This window comes from Aphelocoma coerulescens, chromosome 4 (assembly GCF_041296385.1).
Source record: "Aphelocoma coerulescens isolate FSJ_1873_10779 chromosome 4, UR_Acoe_1.0, whole genome shotgun sequence".
Lineage (NCBI taxonomy): Eukaryota > Metazoa > Chordata > Aves > Passeriformes > Corvidae > Aphelocoma > Aphelocoma coerulescens.
In genome coordinates this window covers 65,566,924-65,591,237 of record NC_091017.1, presented here as the reverse complement: position 1 = coordinate 65,591,237, position 24,314 = coordinate 65,566,924, and the positions used below count along the sequence as shown (strand labels likewise).

Below are 24,314 nucleotides of genomic sequence, written 5' to 3'. Positions count from 1 at the left end.
TTGGAAGATATTTCTGTGACAGAGCTGCTTCAATGCTGAAGGCAGGAATCTCAGGATTCTGCATGTACAAGGGTACTTTAACCACTCTGCTCCTGCTTCTTCACCTCCTGGATCTTTCTTTATGTATACGGAGAAATGTTTTTGAAGAGAAGTATTTTGCTGCTATTCAGAGATGAGAACTGTGGGTTTGAACAGCTCCTCTGGGCTCCAGGCAGCCCTGATTCTTGTTTACTCTTCTCTAACTTGACATTAAGTCAGAGATAGATTCAGCAACAACACCCATTTTATAGGTTTTGTGCCAAAAAATAACTGTTTCTGAGGTCTCTGAGCCTGCAGATGATTCCTCAGGAAGAATCCATTGAGCACTGACACCTTTCCAGGCTTCTCTGATACTCTCTCCAAGGACAGGGCAGGAAGAATCAGGCTAAGCAGCTCTTTAGGCAAGGAATTTTCTTGGCTGCAATTCTGTCATCTGGGTGTGTAGTAAGCTTTCATCCACACCAGAGACAGAGGGAGTGAAGGCCAGGAGTTCTGTAGCTGGCGAGCTCAAATTTCCCTTTTTGGTTTCTGTAAGACTTTGGACACCCAGAAAGCAGATTTCTCAGGTCTCTCTGCTCTCAGTTTGCACTGCTCTCAGTTTGCATTTCTGTCCCTCAGTCACCTGTCCATGCCCTGAGGACAGCCTATCACCATGCATGTCATCAAACCTTTTTAGGTCATCATTTTGGATTTAAAATTCCTATATTCCCATGTTTTATATTCCCATGCCTTCAAATCTTAATCAAAAGAGGGTATATATCTCAGCATTAAAGGGTAAAGAATATGATTATCTCTCCTGACAGTAAACAGTGTCTTAAGATGTTGTACAAGTCATATTTGAGTACCTCTTATTTAGGAAGGCAATATTTCAATTGCTATTGGTTTTCAGGATTATTTGGTAATTATACGTCAAATTTTCCCCAGTTCCACAGGATTAGAAATATTTCTTCCACAGGATAAAATGATCAAGCAACTGAGGATTGTGTGACGTAGAGACCAAATTCAGGAGGAACACTTTTTTCTGATATAAGACTGTCTTAGCCCTAATGGTCACTTAAAATTGGAGTGTTGAAGCTTTTAAAATTTTGCCCTTTGGAGAAAAGGCTTGTGACTCAGTTCTCATCTTTTACAGTTTGTTGTATGGGAAGGGTGGTGTTTGCAACATGATGTAATGTTATGGAAATAAATACTCTTGCATAAAAACAATTATTCAGGGTAACAGACTGAGAACAATTGCTAGCAACTGTAATCACAGAATCATAAAATCATAGAATCATAAAATCATAGAATATCCCGAGCTGGAGGATCCACAAAGATCATCAGGTCCAGCACCTGGCCCTGCACAGCACCATCCCCAGGAGTTCCACCATGTGCCTGAGAGAGTTGCCCAAGCACTTCCTAAACTCTGTCAGCTTGGTGCTGTGACCACTGCACTGGAGAGCCTGTTCCAGTGCCCACCCATCCTCTGACTGTAGAACCTTATGCTAATATCCAACCTAAACCTCCCCTGACAGAACTTCAGGCCATTCCCTTTTGTCCTGTCACTCGTCACTAGGGAGAAGAGATCAATGTCTGCCCCTCCTCGTCCCCTCACGAGGAAGTTGCAGATTGTGATGAGGTTTCCCCTCAGTGTCCTCCAGGCTGAACAGACCAAGTGCTCTCAGCCACTCCTCATACACCTTCCCCTCCAGACCCTTCACCATGCTCGTGGCCCTCCTTTGGGTGCTTTGTAATAGTATAATGTCTTTTTTATATTGTAGTGCACAGAACTGCCCCCACCACTTGTGAGGCTGCCCCAGTGCAGAACAGAGTGGGACAATCCTATTCCTTGCCTGGCTGGCCATGCTGGGCCTGATGCCCCCCAAGACAGTTGGCTCTCCTGGCTGCCAGGGCACTGCTGGCTCATGTTCAACTTGCCATGGACCAGGATCCCCACATGCCTTTCCTCAGTGCTGCTCTCCATCCTCTCATTCCCCAATCTTTACACACAACCAGAGTTGCCCCATCCCAGGTTCAGAATCTGGCACTTGCCCTTATTAAACTTCGTAGGGTTGTTGATTGCCCACTTCTCTAATCCATTGAATTTTGTAGATGATCAGTAGGGTATTAACCCCATAACCTGCATTTTTGTTTTATCCTTTGTTTTCTATGCCATTTTTCATCGTACTGGAGCTCTTCCCTAGTGGTTTCATCCAGTGGTCTATAATGACAAGGAAAAGAAAAATGTGCAAGAATTTTATCAACAGAGAAATCCAGCATTCACTCAGTGCATTACTACCATTGGTTTTAATTTTCAGGTTTTGGATTTCTTGTTTACAAGGTTAAATAAATATGACTTTCTGTGTTAATAGCTGATTTTATCTAGCTTGTACTTTAGATTTTTTTTTTTTTCTGTAAAGAGACCTTACAAATGGAAGAAGTGTATTTATTTTTCTCTCTCAGATATATCTCTGTCCATTTCTGTTTCGATCATCTCTCCAAAGAGATGCCGGAAGGCAAGTGCAGCACCTTTTCTCATGTCTCAGGATGAGGGGGATGAATTGATGATGGGGTGATCTGTGCTGACATAAGCAGGCTCCTGTATATGACTCCATGCTGCTTTCCCTGGCTCTTTGTGCCCACTTGCCCCAGAGGATCTCCATGTGCAAAGGCAAAGATAAGAGGAAGGTTTACATAAACACTTTCCTTTTTTTGTCTGGAAACAAAAGTCATGCTGCAGTGTTAGAACCACAAGCACTAGTTTTATTTTTGTTATTTTGGTTTTCATTTTTCTGCTATTATTTTTGTTTCTTGTTTTTAGGAGGATGATAAAACTGATTTATCTTAAATCAAAGATCTTCTGCCTCTTTACTCAGTGAGAAGGAGGAGCCAATCCCAAGTGCAAAGGAATGGAGATTCTTATTGCTGACATCTGTAATCACTGAGGTTATGCATTTCTCTTTGTCTTTACTCTGTTTCATTTGGGGTCACCTGTTTTTATCTTTGTTTTCTTTCAATGTCATTTTCCCTCCTAAGTCTCCAAGATCCTCTGAAGGTCAATAAGCCCCTGTAAAGATCAATAAATGCTTTACAAAGTATTGGTTCCATTTTTAAGAAACTGAAAACATAAAAAATTATAGATGCCACTGCAGTATGCTACAAAGCCTTGATGGAAAGAAATGGGGGCAGATTTGTTCAGGGAATTAATAGCTAAATCGGCCTCAATGTCAGTCACATAATTTATAATGTAAGAATTTAGTGAAAGCATAATGTAACAGTATCTATTTGATGAGTGAAGGAATACTAGGCAGTGTTATATGACAGAACAACAGCATTTTGTACCAATGACCTCTGTACAGAATTTACACAAGGAAATTCATAATACTTTAACCAGACCTTGTTTATCATACCCATATCATATGATTTCTTGTGATCATAGAGGATGTTTCTACAGAATGAAAATATCGTTGTACTTGTCTAGTGAACAGTTTTGTTTTTATTTAAGCATTTGAAGAATCAGTAAGAATTTCCATCTTTGGAACTACAAAGACAAGTATGTGCAACAAAGATAGAGAATTGTAAGAAAAATTAAGTAGTAGACTGGAGAGGAAGAGAGAATATAGGGCTGTGAGATGTGGTGCTGGCTTATTTGAACAGCTAACTGAATTCCCCAAGTAAAAAACAGACAACAACAATCTACTCAGCAGTGATAGCTGCAATTATTACATAATAAATGGAAAATGAATAAAGTGGTGTGGTTTAGTTTAGTTTGGTTTGGATTGTTGGGGTTTTTTAAATTTCATTATTCAGTAATATGCTTTAATGCTTCTGATGATATAATCTATTTTTGATTAGAAATTATATGAACTATCTGATTTCAAATGTTACTGTTTGAAAAATTCTCCTCTGAACAACTGAGCCTCTCTCTATGTGGCAGGTCAAAGGTAGTCCAGAAGACAGTAACTTAATATTTTTTTTTCTTTGTGTATAATAAGCACTGCTGAAAAAATGGACAGACAAATGAAAACACTTCTATTTGTTCAGGTAAAGAAAATATTATGAGTAAAAGTGGTCTCCTTGGTCTGAAAAACAGTCATGATTAGTTTCTTGGTTTCCAAAATGTTCGGGAATAAAACATCAAAGAAATAATATGTCTCTAACATTAACATAGTTCACATTTTAAATCCTGCCCAGACTGTCTGGTTGTTCTGTTTGCTGTTACTGAATTCAAATTGTAGTGTTTTCATTGCTGTAAGAAATGTTTCCCTACTCAAATCTCTTTCTCCAAATATGTTTCTCTAAACATCATACTCAAGGTACTCAACATCTAGTAACAAAGATGAGTCTGCTTGTTCTGTCTCTTTGGTCTTCTCCTTTGATGTGTTATGAGGATAGGTTTTACTTTCATTATGTTTTGTAATTCTGTTGTTGAGATTGAGCTATGTGTTCAGTCACTTAGTGCAGAGACTTTATGAATGTATTTATTATTCTCCTCCAGATGATAGTGTGACTTAGGTCCTGTTCTCATTGCTTTTGTATCCCTTGAAAAACAGAGAGTTTAGATTCTTCTTTTTATGTTATTTGTTCTCCGTGTAACACTGGAAAAGAAATGTCGTGGTGTGTTCATTCCATAAATAATTAGAGAATTTGGTGAAAAGGAGCTTGGGTTTTTTTTCCAAATATGGAGCCAGGAGAAGAAAAGGAAAATTAAATAATACCACAGAATATCAAATAAATAAAATAAACCAAATAAATCCACCAAATACCAGAGGACCAGAAGCCAATGGCTGCATTGCATGTCCAGAAAGCAGCATGGTACTGAGGCAGGGCATCACAGAGCCAGTGGGGGGCTCTGACTAAACCAATGCTTTTAAAACATCACCTGGGTAAAACAGTTACACAAGTGCACACACAGAGTCTTACAGCATCCTCCACTGCCCAATGTCTCCTAGATCTTCCCTTCTTTCCCTCCCTCACCATCCCTATGTCTATAAAAACCTTTTCAGTTACTAGTTTGGTTGTTATACAGTTACTGCAGCAAAATACACATATCTATTTTTTGCATTTTGTGATCTTGGTGTTTCTTCTGGCCAGTGAATTATGCATGTCTTCCTCCTGGTTCCTACACTAAGGTGTTCTCCTCTCATTCTTCTGCCTGGAGTTTCACACCTGCACTGTGAACCCTCTTTCTGCCTGTGCTGTTGAACTGCTAGAGCAGAGCAACCATCAAGCTACTTTTGACTGACTCAGGTAACACTGGAAGTGAGTTGGGAACAGAGGTCATCTGCTGTAATTTTTGCTTAGAACTAGCACCACTCTATTTTCATTTATGTCAAAATAGTATATATTCTCTTGGGGTTTTTTGTGTTATTATAGTACAGGATTTTCAGCAGTAATGCTTTTCTTTTTATACAAGTGTGATGCTGCATGAGTTTAAGAAGCTTTGATTGAGGTTTGGCAAATGGATATACTTTTAGAGAAAAAAGACTCACAGGCATTCTTCAGGACTATACTTAACTAAGGATTTTCTGAGTTCTTAGGCAGACTTGAAGAAGGGCACATGAGCCATTGCCATTTTTTTCTCAATTAGTTGAATAAATGGGATTATACATCCCTAAAATACTTTAATTTAAAGATGTCCTATACAGACATAATGCTATTTTTGTGTTCATTAAGAAACTTGCAGACTCACTGTTGCTGTGCCAACAGGTGTTTTGTTTCATTTGGGGATAAATTGCCTGCAAATGCTTTGTGGCACACAAAATACTTCTTTGAGAATGTCAGATCAACATATAGCTGTGTCATTAGAAACACTATGAAGATGGCCAGACATTGTGCACTCAATTGTTGTCCATTAAAAATCAAACCTTTACAAGAATCCAAAACACTTCAAAATTGCCAACACTTGCAATTTTCGTAAACTTATAGTGGAAATTTTTGCCCTGGTATTTTCTGCCTTCTCAGAATTTTTTACTGACATTTTTTATAAACAGTTCTTATTGACAAGAGTGCATACTTTCCTACTGGCTTTTACAAAAACATATATAATTAAGTACCTGAGAATTCAAAGAAAAATGGTAAAGGGAGCAGATATAATATCGCCAAAAAATGACAACTGACATTTTGTATTGAATCACAGGGAAACAAAATTTTTCTTTTACTAGCAGAGGTATTCACATCTGTGACTAAATCAGAAAGAAAAATGTCATGTGGTTTAAAGTTAAAATTTAACTGAACGTGGTTTTGAGTATTATTTTCAGTTCCCACTTCCGCTAACATTTTATTGTTGAAAAGCTATTGTTCATGTTCTGAGATAAGGGTGAAAAGAGCTGGTGATTATGTTTGTTGGCTGTTCCAAAGACTTAGAAAAGGAAATAATATTTCATGAGTTTCTGGGTGAATATACCAAGCAGGATGAGATGTTTCCTGAGTAAGCAATAATTTGTAGCCCAGATCTGCAGGAACTGGTTCTGTGGCTTTGTATAACTTAGAAGTAAAATTTCTACTTTTCAGGCCATGTTCAGTTCAGTTTCTCCAGAGAAAATTCAGTTCCTTCAGCACTCATTTTTTTAACTTCCTTGCCTCTGATGGCATGAAGCACTCCTTAATGGAGCAGGACATATTGTTTTAGGGTTATTAGGTGCCCAATCTGCCTGCCAAAACTTGTTCTGAAGTCAAAATACCTGCTGAATCAGCTTCAGAGCATTATTCTACTTCTCCCGTAAGTTTTATGCAACACTGGGGTTTTCCTTTCTTCCTTTTTCTGTATTCTGTCTGCCCTGTTCCCACATGGTTTCTTAAGTCTGAGTTAATATCAGAGGATTAAAATATTACAATTAATTAAAATGATCCCTATTAGTGACAGAAGCAGTAGATTACTGAATTAAAACTAGTAGTTTAATGCTTGGTTCAATGGTGCAATGCACTCACAAATACAATGCACTCCAACGTCCGCTCAGTGGCAGTGGAGCTGAGGGAGCAGTTGCCCTGCACTGCCCTGGGTGCCCCAGACACACAGAGAGGCACTGCAGGACCAGCCCAGCCCAGGACCAAGAAAATGCAAAAGGAACTCCATCCCTGGCTATGGGACATGCCAAACTGCTGAACTGGGAAACATGGACCAAGGCTTTATGGTTTTCTCTTTCAGACCAACACATCTGTAACAGCTCTGGTATTTGGCATGGATTTAAAAAACCCTGCAAGCACACATGTAAATAAATAAAATGGCAAAGGTGGTGTCATGCTAAGTGGACCAAAGTGATTGTGAAATGCATTCTCATGCAGAGAAGAACATTGAACTATGGTTCAAAATTTCAGTAGAAGCAGATAGCGTAAGTTGGGGTTCACTGTATAAAAATATGATCTCAGATCTTTAAAGGTACTTCGGTCTTTTACTCAAGTCTTATTTAATGGGGATTTGACACCTAAATACCGTTGAAGATTTGAGCCATTATTAATATTTCCTTAATCACTCACAAAATCTTTAGCCTGTTTAGAGAAATAGTATCACAGAAAGTCCCTGTTCATGTTTCTATGCCAGGTCTAATGCCACCATAAAGCTTCAGAGGTTTTTAAAGTATCTAAAAGCTTCAGATGTTGAAGCCAAAATTACATTTTATGTGACTCACAGACCAATACATCACTTTCTTTTTTCAGTGCCATTATTTCCTTAATAACCCTTCTAAAGCAAAGTTACATTGGGAAGAATAAGATACAAAGCCAGTGGAGAGGTTATATGTTGTAAATAAGAAGGATATGCTTTTCATTTTAAGAGCAGTCTGTTATATTTTTAATAGTCCCTATGTAAATAAGTTCAGCATAATCCATTTATTGTCTTCACATATGTATCACTGAGAACTCCTTTTCTTCCTCAATTTATGCTAAATTTTGGGGAAAGAAGTTGTCTTTGAAGCACCTGGAAGTTTACTATTTTGTGACTTCTAAGCTCCAAACCACTCAGAAATGAAGTAGCAACTCATTACAAGCACTTGTCGCTCTTTGGTCTTATCTGAAGTTTCTATTCTCTTGACTGACTTTAACAGCATTAAATCAACACCATCTCCTCAAGAGTTGCCAGTCTAGTATTTTTTTGCCAGATGATCTCTCTTTTAATCTTATTCTGTGGAAAGCAGCAGGGTATTCCAGCTCTACAATTTATCCTCAATAAAAACAATCAAAGCTGTTATTTTCTTATTCTGTAAGAGAGCTCTGCTTTATATCATACTGTGGAATTTTCCTTCCCTGACTGGCAGCAGCAGCTCAGGACAAAAGCTGTGAAAATGGCAGAGAATGGTCACTTCTGGTGACACTCTCTGAATGTGCTAACTATACCATCAGAGAAACAAAATATTTCTTTACGATAACAAATTTTGCCATCTAGCATCTGACATTTGGCAAACTCCTGAACATTTTGCTAGTGGATGATACCTGTTTCTTTTACTTAAAATCAGCTAAAGGAAAGTCCTCTAAGCCATAGATTCACTGTAGCAAGCTTAATTTTTGATTGTGATGGCAGCAGAGACTGTGCACAATCCAGGGTTTGTAGACATCAAGAGTAAAGGTAAGTATAGCTGTAGTAAATTAAAATACTTCTTTCTGCAGCTGGCTGTCCTTCCTCTCTGTTATGGTTACTGCCCTCAAGAGTAGAGGCAGTAGGACAGAGCTTAGATTTGCACCTCACTGCTCCAGGTTATATCTCATTGTGTTAGATTAAGCCACTGATGAGCAGCTACAGAAAGCCCCAAAAAACTACACTAACACAGTGGACTAGAGCTGTGATTCTGTCATGCTGATGTAGGAATAACAGAATTATAGAGAAAAGGGAGAGCAGACAACTCAGCACTGAGGTCTTAATCAGCTATGACTAGATTTGACATATTCCAGAAACTGCCTGTTCTGGGCATCACAAGTGGAAAGAGTTAGACTGCTGGCTGGGATTTACAACTATGAGCTGGCCTTGTGAAATTTCATCTGAACTGAGGATGCCTTAGCCAGCCAGAGAGCTAGGAGGAAAGGCTGGAGGCAGAGAGAAATTCGTACTTCTGTTCCAGCTTTCAGCAGCTCAGAAAACTTCTAAAGCTCGTGTTTGTGAAAGACTGGCATTTACAGCCTAAAGGGCTTCAGTGCCTTAGCTGCCACTCTGTGTTTGGATGCTGTCTTCTTGTTCTCTTTGAAAATTCAGCTGAAAAGGACGGTGTCCACCTTTTCTTTAAGGACTTTCAGAGGAAGCTCAAAATATCTTGCATATATTGAATGAAGCTGTGCCTTCATTTCCTGGTTTAAGACAAGAATTACAGAAGTTTATTCACTGCTTTTCTGTTGAAGTTGTACCACTGTGCAGCAAGAAAAACAAGACTGAGAGGGCCAGAAAGGAGAAGAGAGTAAACAACTGGGAGTGTAACTCACAGCCCCGTAATATGCAGCCTGGCCCAGGAAGAGGCCAGCTCAGATACCGCTTCTGTATTTTATTTGTGGATTTTTCAATGCCAAAATGCCTAAATAATCCTTGGGGCAGGCAGCAGAGCCTGGGGGAGGGACCACATCAGATCGCTGAAGAACCTCTTTGTGTTCCCTTTTCTTACTCTTTCTGTGCTTCTGAGCCTTGTGCTTTTCTACAGCTCTTACATCTACATGGTGCTCTGTGTGCTGAAACCAATAATGGCCTGAATACAGCATGAGCCAAACAAAAGATGCAGTGTGCTCATGGGCTAATTTACTTCTTGCCATCAGTACAAACTAAGCTATACTCTGGCTTCTGCTTGACTTAAGCATTACTTGTTTCTCCAAAGTTTTTCAGAGCCCAAGGACTACCTGTCATATCAAAATCCTGTTGAGCAATATGCTTCTAGTGTTAGGTCAAAGCTGTAAAGAATTAGAAGTAGCATAAAATTGTCTTTATAATCCAAACTCTTCTTGGAGAAGTTTCTATTCAGACATTGGCATAATCCTTGAGAACTTCCTGATAGTGTATATGAACTATGTGACCGTTATGTCTTCTGGGCCAGCAATTTGCAACACCAGAGGGCAATATCTTGCTTTCCAATGTTATGTATTCACCGCAGAGACCACTGAGGCAGTGACAAAAGTGCCAATCCGATAAATCAGAAACAGGCCGTCCATACCTCACAATAACAAATTAGTAACAAGAACACCCTAGGAACAGCAGTCTTCTCGGCTAACTAGCCCTAAAATCTGTCTACAGATTGCACTACTGGCCACCACATCACTGCTTGCTCTGCAAAGTGGGATCAGAATAACCATTGCAGTTAATAACAAGGACACTACACTCACTGCACAAACCACCTCAGATGCTTTCTCTTCAGCTATGTCACTGCTGAGGTTAGTGTAGTTGCAGCAAATGTTTGATGTGGGCATCAAACATATTAAATGCTTGAACTCAGTTTTCCACCCAAATTGTTTTAAGTGTAAAATGATTTCATTTCAGTTGACACAGTGATGTCTCTATGTGATCAAAATCTCAGCATTGTTTAATTAGGTGCCCAGCAGATTTAATAGGGTTTTTAGTTATCACTCACTGTGGCAGAGGTGTTTCGATTCCACATAGTCCCCACATCTGCATCTTAGTCACCTGAGTGAGTTTCTTCTCCTTAAGAGGTGATGGAAAAAGATTAACACCTCTTAATGGTTAAAAAACCACATAAAGGTCAGAATGGCCAAGGTCTTTCCATGAACTGTTGAGATTACTTCTTGCATCTAATTTCCTAACTTGAATGTCTCATTTAAGTGACTAAAGTTACAATGGATGAATCTAGGTCCAAGTGAATTTTCAATTAATTAGATGAGCAGTTAATCACTCCTGCTATCCACCAAGTAGTTGTTAACAATGTCTCAGTTACTAGCCTGGTGACATGTAGTTGAGCTATCTAATTCATCTGCCCACAAAGATTACAATATTTAAAACATGATGGCAGTTCTCTTTTGGGCTTTTATGGATGTCTGTGGATTTCCTCCATAATATATTTTCAGCTGTTTAGGTAACATAATTGGCAGTATTGTTGGTTTGAAAGATTGCATCTGTAATCTTGCACAGACAACGTTATGCAAGTAAACACTCAATGACCTTTTGAAATTAAGGGATAAGGTATAATTTAACATAAGATTCTTTCAATGCAGCAAAATTGTGATTTACTATGATCTCATAGAAAAAAACATTAGTACTATATCTCTTGTATTTTTTGTATTTGAGGAGACATGCCCATGGCAAACTAAAGAACATGAGCTTTCTATACAAAATTATAATTAAAGCATGTCTGACGTGTTAGTCTTCAATAATTGACATTATTTTGGTGGCTTATGTATAATAAAGCATGCTACTGGATTGCTGTCATCGAGAATGCAGCTTATCACAGCCTCAGCAAATTCTCTGAGTGCACCTTCTGGGCTGACACAATATTATCCATGGGCAGGGAGCTTGGGGTTCTCCTGGTATGGTACATCCCTTTTTTCAGAAAAAAAACAGCCTTCAAAATGGTTTATGCAACCACAGAAGAAGGTGTCTGTTCAAGAAGAATGAGAATGGCTGACTTCAGAGGTGCATTTCTATGGTGAGCTGCAGCTAAACACCCCTGAGCTCTGAAATGAGTTGTAATTTTAATCAACTCCAAAAAATAAGGAGGTAAAGTTCATTAAAAATCTATCCAAATCATGAAACTATGGCCCATGATACAAGTAAGTAATAATTAACTGAATTATTAGTTTCTGTCAATGGCAGGGCTAGGTTCGAATTTTGACTCGGAAACATTTCAAACCTCCTGCTCCCCCAATAATTGTTTCAAAGATCTGTAATGATGTGACCACCAAAAAAAATATTCAAAGAAATGACTATGGGAAGCAACATTGGGGCAATTAAGATGGGGAATGAAGACCTCTGTGTCCTTACTATCTGGACAGAATGAAGCATTTATTAGGATATTGTATTTTTAGATACCATTTTGAGTTTATTGCACTCCTAACAGATCAGGCATAGAGTATAGTGAGCCTACATACCAATGAGAGGGTGCTTTCCAGTTTATGTGCCAGATATTGAGAAGAATGGTTTCCTAAGTTCTTGATATGACCTTGATATGGCCTTTCAGGAAAATAGTTCTTGGGTAATATCTTAGCAATGGAAAAATCTATGCATATAGAGAATTCTTCTGTTTAACTTATATCCCTTTTCTCTTGTTTACAATTGTTATTTCCAATATTTATTCTAGATTTTTAGTATTAAGTATTCAAATTTTTTACAGGAGAACTTATCATAATTTTGAATTTTGGTGTTGTTTTAATATCTGTTCCAATTATTTCAACAGAAAGTAAAATGTACACTTTTGTAATAATTAATAATTTTGAATTATCTCATCAATATTACAATAATCCCCATGAAGTCACCATAGTGCAGATACTCAGTGACAAGGGCAGTTGCTTCCAAGCTGAATTTTGAACTTCTGCATGTTGTGTTTGTAGGTGGGTTTTCTGTAGTGAGAAGCTCTGATGAGCTCTGTAGAGTCCAGGAAGGAAGTGGCATCTGTTATTGCCTGTTCACTGCAGAGAGGTTTTACAGCACCCCACCATTTCAAGACTTTCATGGAAAGAGGAAAATATGCTTCCTTCAGACTTAGCTGGATTCAAAATTAGCTGCTGTTATTCCTTCATGAGTTCATCTTTCTCTTGTTAGCAGTTTTGCATCATGAAAGGGGCCTGGTATTACACATTCAGTGTTGTAATTTTTGTCAACTTGGTGATTATACTGCCTTTGTGGTAAAAAGTTCTCGACATACAAGTTTTAAACTGTCCTCTGCTTGACCTACCTTAAGGCACATTTCTTTGGTTTCAGAAAACAACAAGAATTTCTGTTCTGTTTTAAATCTTACTTATTATGAAGCTTCTCTGTTTTCAAAATAGCCTCTCTAAACATAACTTATTTTTAAAAGAGTCTTTAAATTTAAACAGCCATCCCAAAAGGCACAGCAACGTATTAATAGCTCTTGGAGAGACAACTTTTGTCTTTGTGAATTTGGCACAGACATGGTATAAGTATTGTCAGATAACAACTTCCCCAATTAACATAAATAGCATATGCTCAAATGGCTTTTGTTCCCAGTATGGAACCCACTGAAGTTGTTTGATTTTTTGGATACATGAAACATTTTACTAGTCATTCAATATGGTTATCTGGAGGTTGTTATTTCTAGATTAATAATATAAAGAATATTGGCAAACACAGTTCTGAAAAGGGATTTGTCATCTTAAGCATCTGAAGAGGAACACATGATTAATGTGTTGAATTGAAACAGGAGTTGGATGAAAGCAAGCACCAGGTTATGTATGTAAAATATTTTCCCACCATTCCTGATTTCCTCCAAGTCTCTAGAGAATTCTAGAGACCTGGTATATATAAGTGTTTAATATATAATTATTTTTTCATAGCATTAACCTAAGAATGTGTGGAGATTTTACCTTGAAAAAAATGATGTGTGCAGGATGATACTTACTGCTTTATTTTCTTGTTCTGTTAATAAACCCCTGCATTTCTCTTTGCTTTTCGGACATAATGCCCTGACATTACTTTTGATACAGTGCCCTATCTTTGTAAGACAAACATTGCTTTCAAACCTTTTTTTTCTGAGGTAGCAATCATGTCCTAATAGCAAATATTTGGTACTAGAGGAAGGAATGCTGTTGGCAAAAGAAGCTGTTTTAAATGTTGGTGAAATCTATACAAGCCTTTTATAATAGTCTTCTACTTTTTATCTAGAGATTTCTACCATACACACTGCATATGTTGAAAAGGCGACTCTTAGCAGCTAATGAATATATTTATAAGATCATAATACAAAACACTGTAAGAAGTGAAGACAAGCTAGAAATTACTCACCTTTTACACGTGTGTATAGCCTTTGTATTAACCCACAGGAAGGCTATCTCCTGGGCACTGGTCTTAGCCAAGCACCTGACAGAAAACAAAAGCCTGATGAAATTTCTTCAATTAGTTTGAATTCATTTCTCTGTAAAAAAAAAAAAAAACAGAGAAAACCAAGAGATACAAAAATATTATTTTGAAATAAGTAGGTGTGGAGATGCATTTATAGCAACTTGACTTTCTGAGAATAAATCATATAAATACTGTCACTATCCATTTTTGTGTCAATCTTTATTCTCCTTCTCTTTCTAGAACTGTGTAAAATCTGTGCTGACAGCTAAACAAATTCCTAGGAGCATAACTTAAGACAAGCTAAGCTCTTCTTCTAACTCTGCTATCGTGCTGCCTACCTGCTCTTAATTTCTACTTAATTGATTTAAGAAGGAATACACTGTTTCACTATTAAATAGGACTCTGAGAGCATTGAAACCAAACTGCTAAACTTTAGATGATCACTGAAGTTAGAAGATGGAATTGAGAATTGACATCAAGTGCACTTGTGTCTCCTGAAGCCTAGCTGAAGCAAACAGTGCTTTCATACACTTAAATGCAGCGAGTGAATGTCTGCTTGTGGTTTTCCTATCCACTCTTGGCTCCTGTGGCAGTTTTCATTACAAAAATTTTTGCCTGAAATAATATTTTACTGAGTTTTTTACACACAGAGGTGGTACCTCCACCTGATATGGGGGAGTTATAGCTAAGCTCACATCTCTGTTGCCCATATTTGTATAGGAAACTTGGTCCCAGAGTACACAATGGTATGTATGATCTCCTCCACATATGCAGTGTTGGGAAACGATGCATCAAACAACACCTACTGCAGGTATTTATTTTGCAGTCAGCATCCATTAGTTTTTGCCACACATTTTCGTAACCTCATTTGTGGTAATTCTGGTCATCTTACCTGAGTGAAGAGGAATAATTTCATGTTCTTTGTAAATTCATTAGTGATGTGCATTAGTCACATATCATCACTGGAAAACTATTTCTGCTGAATTTTTCTCAAGTTGCCCAGCAGAATTTACAATTTCATAGCTTTGTCTGTGTTATAAATGGATATTTTATTTCCTGTTGTAACAAAACACAAATGATGCAATTAAGAGTGGGGAGAACAATTTCTGCAGTTTGTCCTTGGACAGGTTCTACTAATTTAATTTGGTTTTGAGTTTTTGGAATACAGCACTCAACTGCAGCTCAGTTTGTGGCTTGCTAAATAATTTTGGGCAGTGTTTGGAGGCTGCTGAAGCTCTCTATAACTACCTGATGCTCCTAGAAACATTGGTAGGTTCTTGCAGCAGGGACAGGAAATGGTCTTCTATGCACAAATTACCCCTCCCCAGAGATGAGTAATTTATTTCTATGATGAAAAGCTCTTTTATTAATACTTGTATTTACTTCAAACACATTTTTACACCATATATTTAGAATAACAACAACCAAAATCTTCATGCAATTCCTCACCTGATAACTGTACAATCTGAAAATATCTGTATGACAAAGTATCATGAAAACACCACCACATGAAGGAAAGATTATTATGAATTCAGACGGGTTGTCACATGTGTATCTGCTTTAAAAGTACCAATACTACACTCCTATCTCTCCATTCACCCCCACTCCCTGAATTTTTCCCTGTGCCTTCTTATTTAGAAGAGAATGTGTTAATCTGCATTAAAAAAAAAAAAAAAAGAAAAAAAGAGTAGTCTTTATTTCCTGTGATTTTCTGTAATTTTCCTTTAGATTCAAACCTCTAAATTATATAGGGAAATATGGTGCCACATTCACATGCAAACTATTTTTAGAGAACATGAATAATTACACCAGATGGTTGTTTAATTCTCTTGGCATTATCTCTACTGTACATTTATGGCTTAAAGTAATATTTCCTTACACTTTTCAATAGCTGTGGAAGGTCATGGGTAAGTCCTGTTCCATTATTTATATCTGATCCCTTTTACAGACATATTTCAATGATACAGCTGTTGCTGGACTACAGAGATGCTGATCTGCAGGCTTATAATAAACTATTCAGCTCTTAGAGACAAAGAAGTATGTTCATAAGAAAACTTTACATCTTTGATAGCAGATTGTTGTTAGTGTTTTATACACAAAGGAGCACTACTCGTTCTATGATTGCCTTCATTTAATCTTCCAGGATTTACTAAAATTACCCCTTTCAACTGCATCTTCATTTTATGCAGCAGTAAGAACAGGAGAGGTGTTTCTTCACATTCTGCATACCTTGACTGTGCTCTGAGGATGTGCAGAGGAAATTTCTGCACTTCAGTCTCTTTGGTTGCTTAGTGAAATTGCCTAGGCAATTACTTCCTTCTAAACTCCTAAACATTTGGACCAGTGTAAAAGATTTATTCTTTAGGTGTTATTTCTGAAAGCCACAGCTTGTTATGTGTCAAAGTTAATGCAACTGATGTAGAGAGCTTAAAAGCACATATTCTCAGGAAGTATCTGGCACTAGACTGTGGAGGATGAAAATTTTGTATCAAAAGAACTTTAGAATTGTATTTTTGTTCTGTTCTGGAACAAAAATAAAACCTTTCAGACACTTACATAGGAAGGGAAATATATCAAAGTATCTGGCTTTGGCTCCAAAATGCAAGTAATTCTGTTTAATAAGTGTATTTATAACCCATGTTGCTTAGAGAGCTGGCCTTAGTCATAGAAGCCATCTGTTGTGTTTAATTCCTTAAATTTTGATCCAGCATTTCTCTGGAGAAGGCAGAATAAGCCTTTGCTTTTGTTGCCTTGCTCTGACTATTGTCCTAACTGTGGTTATAGGTTATTATTTTGGCTCTAATGAATATGTTGGTATATTTTCATTTTGTTAGAAAGGTCCTGATAGTTCAGCTAAGTCTGAGCTATGGTGGCATGTAACAAAAGAGAAATCCTGGTGATTTTTGACCCTTCTGAAGCTGGAAGCATCTGAGCAACCCAGTAACAGGCTTGCGCTCAGACAAATTTGGCTAAATTCAGCATAATAAAAATATATTTGGCTAATTTCTCCTTCTATATATTTCTGTGCACCTGCAAGTTGTGTGAAACAAGCAAAAAAATTTGCACTCCATGCAGCAATTGACCTTTTATTATCCTCACCCCCAGCAGAGGGTCTGGGCTATGAAAAGAAACCTAGTTTAGGAGGGGAGGGGAAGGGGAAAGGGAAGGATTTTTCAGCACTGCTTTGGTAATTTGGTATCAGTATGAAATTTCATATCTTACAGATAATTGGTGTATTTGGGATTTTAATAATTAAAATTTCATCATTTCCTAAATGCTTGTGTTCAAGGACAGCTCTGTCTAAAAGGAATCTGACTAAATACATATTTGTAGACTAGGTGACAAGAAATGAAAATATATGGTATTGTTACTGGCTTGCAGTGTACTTTTCTTCTTGTGAACAGCATGTAAGTGAGGTGTGTGTGAAACATTTGACAGTTAACTCATAGTTCAAGAAGCCTTTGGACACTGCTCTCAGGAACATGGTGTTATTCTTGGGGCTGCCCTGTGCAGCGCCAGGAGTTGGATTCGATGATCCTTGTGGGTCCCTTCCAGCCCAGGATATTCTATGATTCTAACTCAGGACATATGGATGAAAGCATTAGCTCGTTTCCAGGTTTTATTGCAAATGAGAACTGAGTCTAGATTCAAGTTATGTCAGTTTATCTGTATGATTTATTATTCTTGTGACACTATCTCTCCTTGTCTGTGTTAGAGGACGTGTTTCTTTCTGGATCGGTATTGAGTCCACTGGGAGGATAAATCAAACATTTTGAGCAATTTCAGTGAAGATCTTCAGGTGACCAGAGCATTCTCCAGACCATAAGGTAACAGTGGTGGAGAGGATACATTTGGGGAAAGTAAGGAAAAGTTCTGCAGTGTAATGTTAGCTATGTAAATCAACTACCTGACCTTCCTTGTACTTTCTGTGCATGTAAGACACGACTGCAATTCCTCTACATTTGTTCTTTTTCTTATCTTGGTTGGGAGGCATTGTTTCCACCCTAACCTAGAGTAACTTCCTAACTCCCATCAAACCTGTCTACTTTATGCATTCAAGAAATGTTAGAAATAGAAAAGACAAAATGTGGCAACATACATCAAGCTCATTAATTCTCAACCGATTTTAAATATACTGAAAAAGTGTGACACGTTGATGCAAAAGGACCTTATACTTGGCATATGGTGAAGACAAATGCAGGACAGCTGCAAATGTTGATGTGCAACATAGAAAACAAACTGTGGCTAGAAAACTATATCTGTCTCTTAAATGATAAATTCTCACCATCACTCAAAGCTAAAAGAAATTCCACATCGTTGTCATTACAGTTCCCACATATATGACTTTTTTATCACCTTATCGAAGAGAAGCTCTCATTTTAAATAGAAACATGAAACATCCAAATAGATTATCTAATTAAGATTGTAACTGCAATATAAACTACGACATAGAAGGAAGAAATATGAGCTAAACCCCAGGGTTAATTGGTGTTTAGAGCTCTAAGGTAACAGAGTTGGACTGCTCACTTCACAGGGTTGTTTTATCTTGCTGAGAGCTGACAGAAGCCTCCATGCAGTACACTGTGTTCTGCACTGTCAGGTCAAATGTGAATATCCTGTTCATAAAAAACACTAGTGGAACTGTAATAATTTTTTTCTCAAAATTATGAACTTTCAACAACAGCAAACATGATGTTTAAATCTCTTTTATCACTGATTAACAAAATTGTCAGGAACCGGATAAGCATCAGAGCTGATATATTAAGATTGAAGGTTAATGAAGTGAAGACTAAATTGCAAGCTTAATTGGCTTTTGTGTGGACATGGAAGGTCTTTTTTTTCTTTCACAAACAAAACAAAATTTGCAAAAAAATTTAGAAGATGCTGCAAATCTAATTACCAGAGCTATACTAGCTCAGTTACACTGGCAATTGGACTCACCATTGTGTTCCATTCTCTCTTCACTTTAATTTAAGCAGGAATATATGTGATGAAAACATATTAGGCAACGACCCTCAAAAAAAATGTCTTGTAGTCTCTTCTTATAGTGGGGAACTCTAGTTAAGTAGTGTACTAAAAGCTTGTGTATTTCCTTTAATACTGCTACCATTAAAGTAGGAATACTTCATCCAGTGCTGTACATCACCTTGGCACTCTTCATCTTGGGGCAGAATCCTCTGACATCAGATCTCTGTCTTCACCTGTGGAGGAATCATTCCTCTTGTTCATTTTTTTGACTCTTACATCAGCTCCAAGAAACATTCCTGATATTTGATATTGGTTATGATATTTGAGAAGCTCAAGCCCAAAGCTTTCCCACCTACAAAGCACTACATTCTGCACATTGATTCTGTTTTCTGCTTAACAACAGAGAACTATCTCAAAACAGACTGGTAAGTGGCTAAGTGGTAGCTTAATGCTGAGGATTGAAAATGCTGTAAGTGTGTCACAGCACAGTAATATTATTGCGTAGAAGTAAACAACAGAACTTAAAAGATGCTATAATTTTCTTTTCATAATGCACCTTTAATCACAGTTTTATTGTACCTTCAGCATTTATTAAGGCAATAATGCAATAATTAATAATTGAAACATAACTTTATTGTAAAAACTGTAATATTGGGTGTACTGCTACCAGAGTCATCTAGTTAAAATGGAGCCCGTATCACTTGCAGTAGGAGGATCAATATGCACTATTCCCAAATTGTCATAGTAAAGTTGCAAGTGATTTTCTATAGATAGGGCCACATTCAACTCTCCATATTGCTCCAGACAACTTAGGAAGAACTTCAAATAGCTATATCAGATTTGGAACTGGACCAAATGGTACTGTGGGCAGGTGTCACTATCTTTTTTTAAAGGGATTTATCCAGCTTCCCTAAAATTCATTTGAACAAAATCTGTTAATGTTCCATGTAGGTAGTGTTGGAAAATTTGATGGATGGATCATATTTTCTGATATTAGTAGAAAAGGAGACATTTCTCTCCACAGAAAAGGTTGTAAGATTTGTGTGGAAAGCACCTTCTTCCTTTGTCAAGGCAGTCGAAAGATTACTATAATAATACCTAATGCTAGACTAGAGGCAAAGGATTATAAAGTGCATCCTTGGCCCTCCCAGGCTGTCCCTGAAGGTAATGCAGCATTCTGCATGGAAGGAACTGATGTTTTCATTTCGGTACTGATTAGACAGGGACCTCCACTGCACACCAAACAGAAACCATCACACAAGCAAACTGCTGGCCTTGCCAACAAAACAGGGCAGAAGTCACCTGGCAGAAGCAGTACAGAAACATTTCTTCTTCAACACTTCCTTGTTTCAGCTGCAGGGAGCAAATTTGCATCATTCTCACCCATGTTGGAACATCAAAAATGTTGCTTTAGGGGATCATTACTGACCCACACTGACTCCGGTACTGACCAGTGCAATAGGGATCCTCTGCAAAACCAGTTCTGGAATAAAATAGTGAAATCCTTTTGCTGGTAGACACTACTATATTCCCTCCGGGACATCCTTCTCCATAACTGAAATACATGACCTAGCATAAACACTTCTAATTTAATTCCTTTTTTAAATTACTTTGGCCCTGACACACAAACCTGCTTTTTAAAGGAATGCACAGTATTCTAAAATTGTAATGCATTCTAATCTTATTAAGGATTAAAAGATGTAAGCTATCTAACCAGGCTTCATCCATGTGCCTGATTTCTTCTGCAAGTCTCTTGTTTCTGCATTACATTTCTAAAGTCAGCAAGGATCCAGCAATGAACAGCCCAACAGTTGTACAGACAGGTTCGAGTAGCAGAACTAGTTTTCACATTACAGGATAACTCAGACTGTTGCCAATATTTCTCCAAATCTCAGTAGGCTGTCTCCAAGGGTCAGCTAAATCAAACACCCCAAATGATTTTTTTTCTATAATATCACATCTACTTTCTGGCAAGGCCTGGTAAAGAGACATATTCTTTGTCCTCATTTATGGATTTGCATGATAAACACGCAGCTTTCTGAAAAACTTAGGTGCTTAAATCTGTGATGAGAAGATGCAATCTGGAAAGACCCATTTATCTGCCAGGATATGCTGCACTGCATCTGTAACTAGGCAGATTTACAATCAAAAACACATTCAGACTCGTGAAGTTTACTGGTAGAATGGAAAATTTCAAAGACATCTTTAAATGGAATGAGAAAAGGCAATTTCTGTGAAACAAAACTATATTTCTGTAGGTAAGAAATGAGCAGTTGGCTTAATTAAATCAGTCATCAGGATTGAAGATTGTAGAAAACTTTGGGGGCGAGCATGCACTTACCAGAGTAATTCTAACTAAGAAAGAAAATGTAAAATCAATACAGTCATTTCAGTCTGTATTTACTTCAGAGAGGGGAAGCCAAGGACAGGATATGTCAATGACCACGGTCCACTTAGAGAAAGCATGACAGAAGATAATTTAACATGACTGTCACTAACCAGAAGATCCCAGGATGATGATTTTACATCATGACACATTTTAGTTGGTTTATCTGTACCTGTTTCCAAATATAGTCAGGAACCCGTTAAAGAATTCTGGTTTTGTTTTTTCATCTTATTTTTTACGTGTTGTTGAATTATTTCAGAGAGGCTGCATTTTACCTCTGTGCATGGTGATGAGGACTGACCCTGAAGATTTGACGCAAATGCCTCTTATGATCGATCCCATGCTTATCAATCAAAGGGGTCAGCCTCAGGAATACATCTTTCTGACAGAAGTCAAGCATGGCAGGACAATGAGGAAAGAAGCTGAACCTGACACGTTATCAAGAACACTGAGAAAAGGGACACCAGTCTTGATGATCCAGTAGCTGGGACATGCTAAGCATCACCAGCACCTTCTGCTGGTGCTCCTCTGAAGTCCTAATGCCAGGCTGAAAGCCCTTCCCACTTGCCACAGATTCCTACTCCAATGACACAGCAATGCTGTTTGGTTACATTCAAGTAAGTGAAGACAATGAATTATGAGAAATGCTATTATATACACACATATACACACACACACATGCAGAGGAATCTGTTACAGGTTTAAGTACATTGAATCCTATTTCATAGCAAATCAGATTGGGAGGGGTAAAATGTTTAATACTTTCAAATGTCTGGTCTTTTCCCTTCCAAGGCTTTGTGCCCTTTTGGCATGAGCAAGGAAATGGGACATAAATACGTTCTCTTATATTGAGCTTAGACACTGCTATATCAAGCAAAAAAAATTGTATTTTAACATGGTACAATGTAAACTGAGACTGTTCAGATATTGCTATATATCTTGTCTGAATAGGATAAATTCCAATTCAGTGTTAGGCATATAATACTTCCAGTCATCAAAGAGGTGGCTGAACACAAATGCACTATAACATATCATTATTGTCAAAATTGCATTTAAGCCACTTTGAACTTCCAAACAGATCATTGCCCAGAAGTCATCCACTTTTTCTGAAGAAAGTACCAGTGTGTGTTAGCTTATATTATTAAAGCCTCTCCACTAAGATGCAGAGTCACACTGGCAAGTGAGGGAATCCCAATAAACTCATTAGAGAAATGAGCCCCTGCCCTGGCTCCTCCCCGGGCTGTCAGAGGACAGCCATCAGTGCTCTGGGGATGATCACTTCACAGGTTGTAGTGAGGAGGTGAGGTGAGGAGGTTAATGCCTACCAGGTTTGGGCGTCATTGTGGGATGCTGTGGAAGAGCATCTTGAGATTATAAAAGACCTCATTATGAGGTGTTTAGGGGAGGAACCAAAGGCACAGAAATGGAGAAATCATCATGCTTTGCAGAGGAACAAGCATGGAAACAGAGGGATAGGGATAAAAGGGGCCAGTTGCATATTAGCTGTCTACTGACCATGCCCTTGTCTGATCATGCCCTATGCCTGATCATTGCAGTCTGTCCTGTGTTCTCATCAAACTCCATTTCTAACTATTTTACTGGGTGAGGGCTCTATATTCTGGTGCTGTTGGCATTCACATGAGCGCAGATCGTTCCGTGTTGTCCTGTGTGGCTGGTCGTGTGCACATGCACATGTATTCCATGCAAGTGTGCCCACATGTGTATATATATGTGCTCAGCCTCACTGTGGCTGCACATGGGGACACGGGTACAGCAGCTCTGTTACTGTAGCGTTACTGGATTTGACAAGTTTGAATGTTTTAATTTGACAAGCAACTAAAAAAGAGCTTTACTGTTAAAAGCTTCATTGTCTCTGGGATCATCACAGATTACTTTGTGTGGGTATTAGCCAAGTTTAATTAAGATAGTTCTGGAAAAAAAGAAAAACAATATCAAAATAAAAGAGTGTATTATACTGTCCCACTGAGATAGAATATATGAATTATCCTGTTAAATTGGCACATTAGCAATGCATTTCCCACCAAGGAACAAAGCCTGCTCTATCAAGAAACAGAAAAATATCTTTCTGCAAGACTATACAGTGTTTTGCCTGTACATAGTACAGGCCCCTATGGTACAGTGGTGAAACCTTGTAGCACTGGGTGTCTTGGAGAAAAAGAAAAAAAATGCTAGAAAAAGAAGTTGAGGGTTACTATTTTGCAAATACATTATTGGGAGTTCTCTGCAAATTATGTGCATTATCATCATCAATGTCTTGCAATTTCAATAGGTAATCGTGTTCTTGTTACTATCTGGGTCAAAATAATAAATTTGAGAAAAGTGAAAAAGTGCATCAAATTAATGTATTCTTGTGACAAAATAGTGACTGAAAGTTGTTTACAAGACATGCAAAAATCTGTTATGTTCTGTTGCCTTATAAGGAGTACTCACAGCAAGGGATGAAATAGTTTAAACTGAAATATGAGAAAGAAAGGAGGTGCCTCTCTTTGTAAAGCCAGCACTTCATTGATCCCTTGAAATTGTATATCACAAAAGGAAAAGCTTGCATCCTTGAAGAAAACAAGTCTCATTTAAATGACTGTATGAGTGAGACCAAGTTCTTCAAAGGCTTTGTCTCCGTTACAAAGTTCTATTGGCACAACTTTTTTCATAATGAGTCAGATATCCCAATGCAGCAATGCCTGTAAAGTCTCAGAAAGAGGCAGTCATGGCAAGTAGAATTCCTTTAGCAGTGAGGTTTGTGGTGGCAGACTGATTTGTCTTCCCTGCATTAAGCCTTCATCTGAAAATGCTGCTAGTTTCATATAACTCAGGTTTTGTAGCATAGTATAAACATATCTGCTGTATCCCAGTGAGATGTTCTTCCAAGATAGCTGTGGTGGAAATAGAGATATATCACAGAGGAAATAAGTCACCTTCAAAGTCAGTGTAAATATAGAAGAATTAACTTATTCCTTGTTCCAGTCACAGACCCCATATGTCCCCCCA

The 24,314-nt window shown here is 37.9% G+C and overlaps 1 long non-coding RNA gene across 1 annotated transcript in view; it reads left to right on the top strand.

The window, feature by feature from the left end:
* The window catches only part of LOC138109132 (uncharacterized), a 28,606-nt gene extending 4,785 nt beyond the window's left edge, over positions 1–23,821 (top strand). The window contains exons 2-3 of the long non-coding RNA XR_011150300.1: positions 17,667–17,778; positions 21,565–23,821. This is a non-coding gene — a long non-coding RNA (uncharacterized lncRNA). The remainder of the gene's footprint in view (positions 1–17,666; positions 17,779–21,564) is intronic.
* Positions 23,822–24,314: the final 493 nt, after the last annotated feature.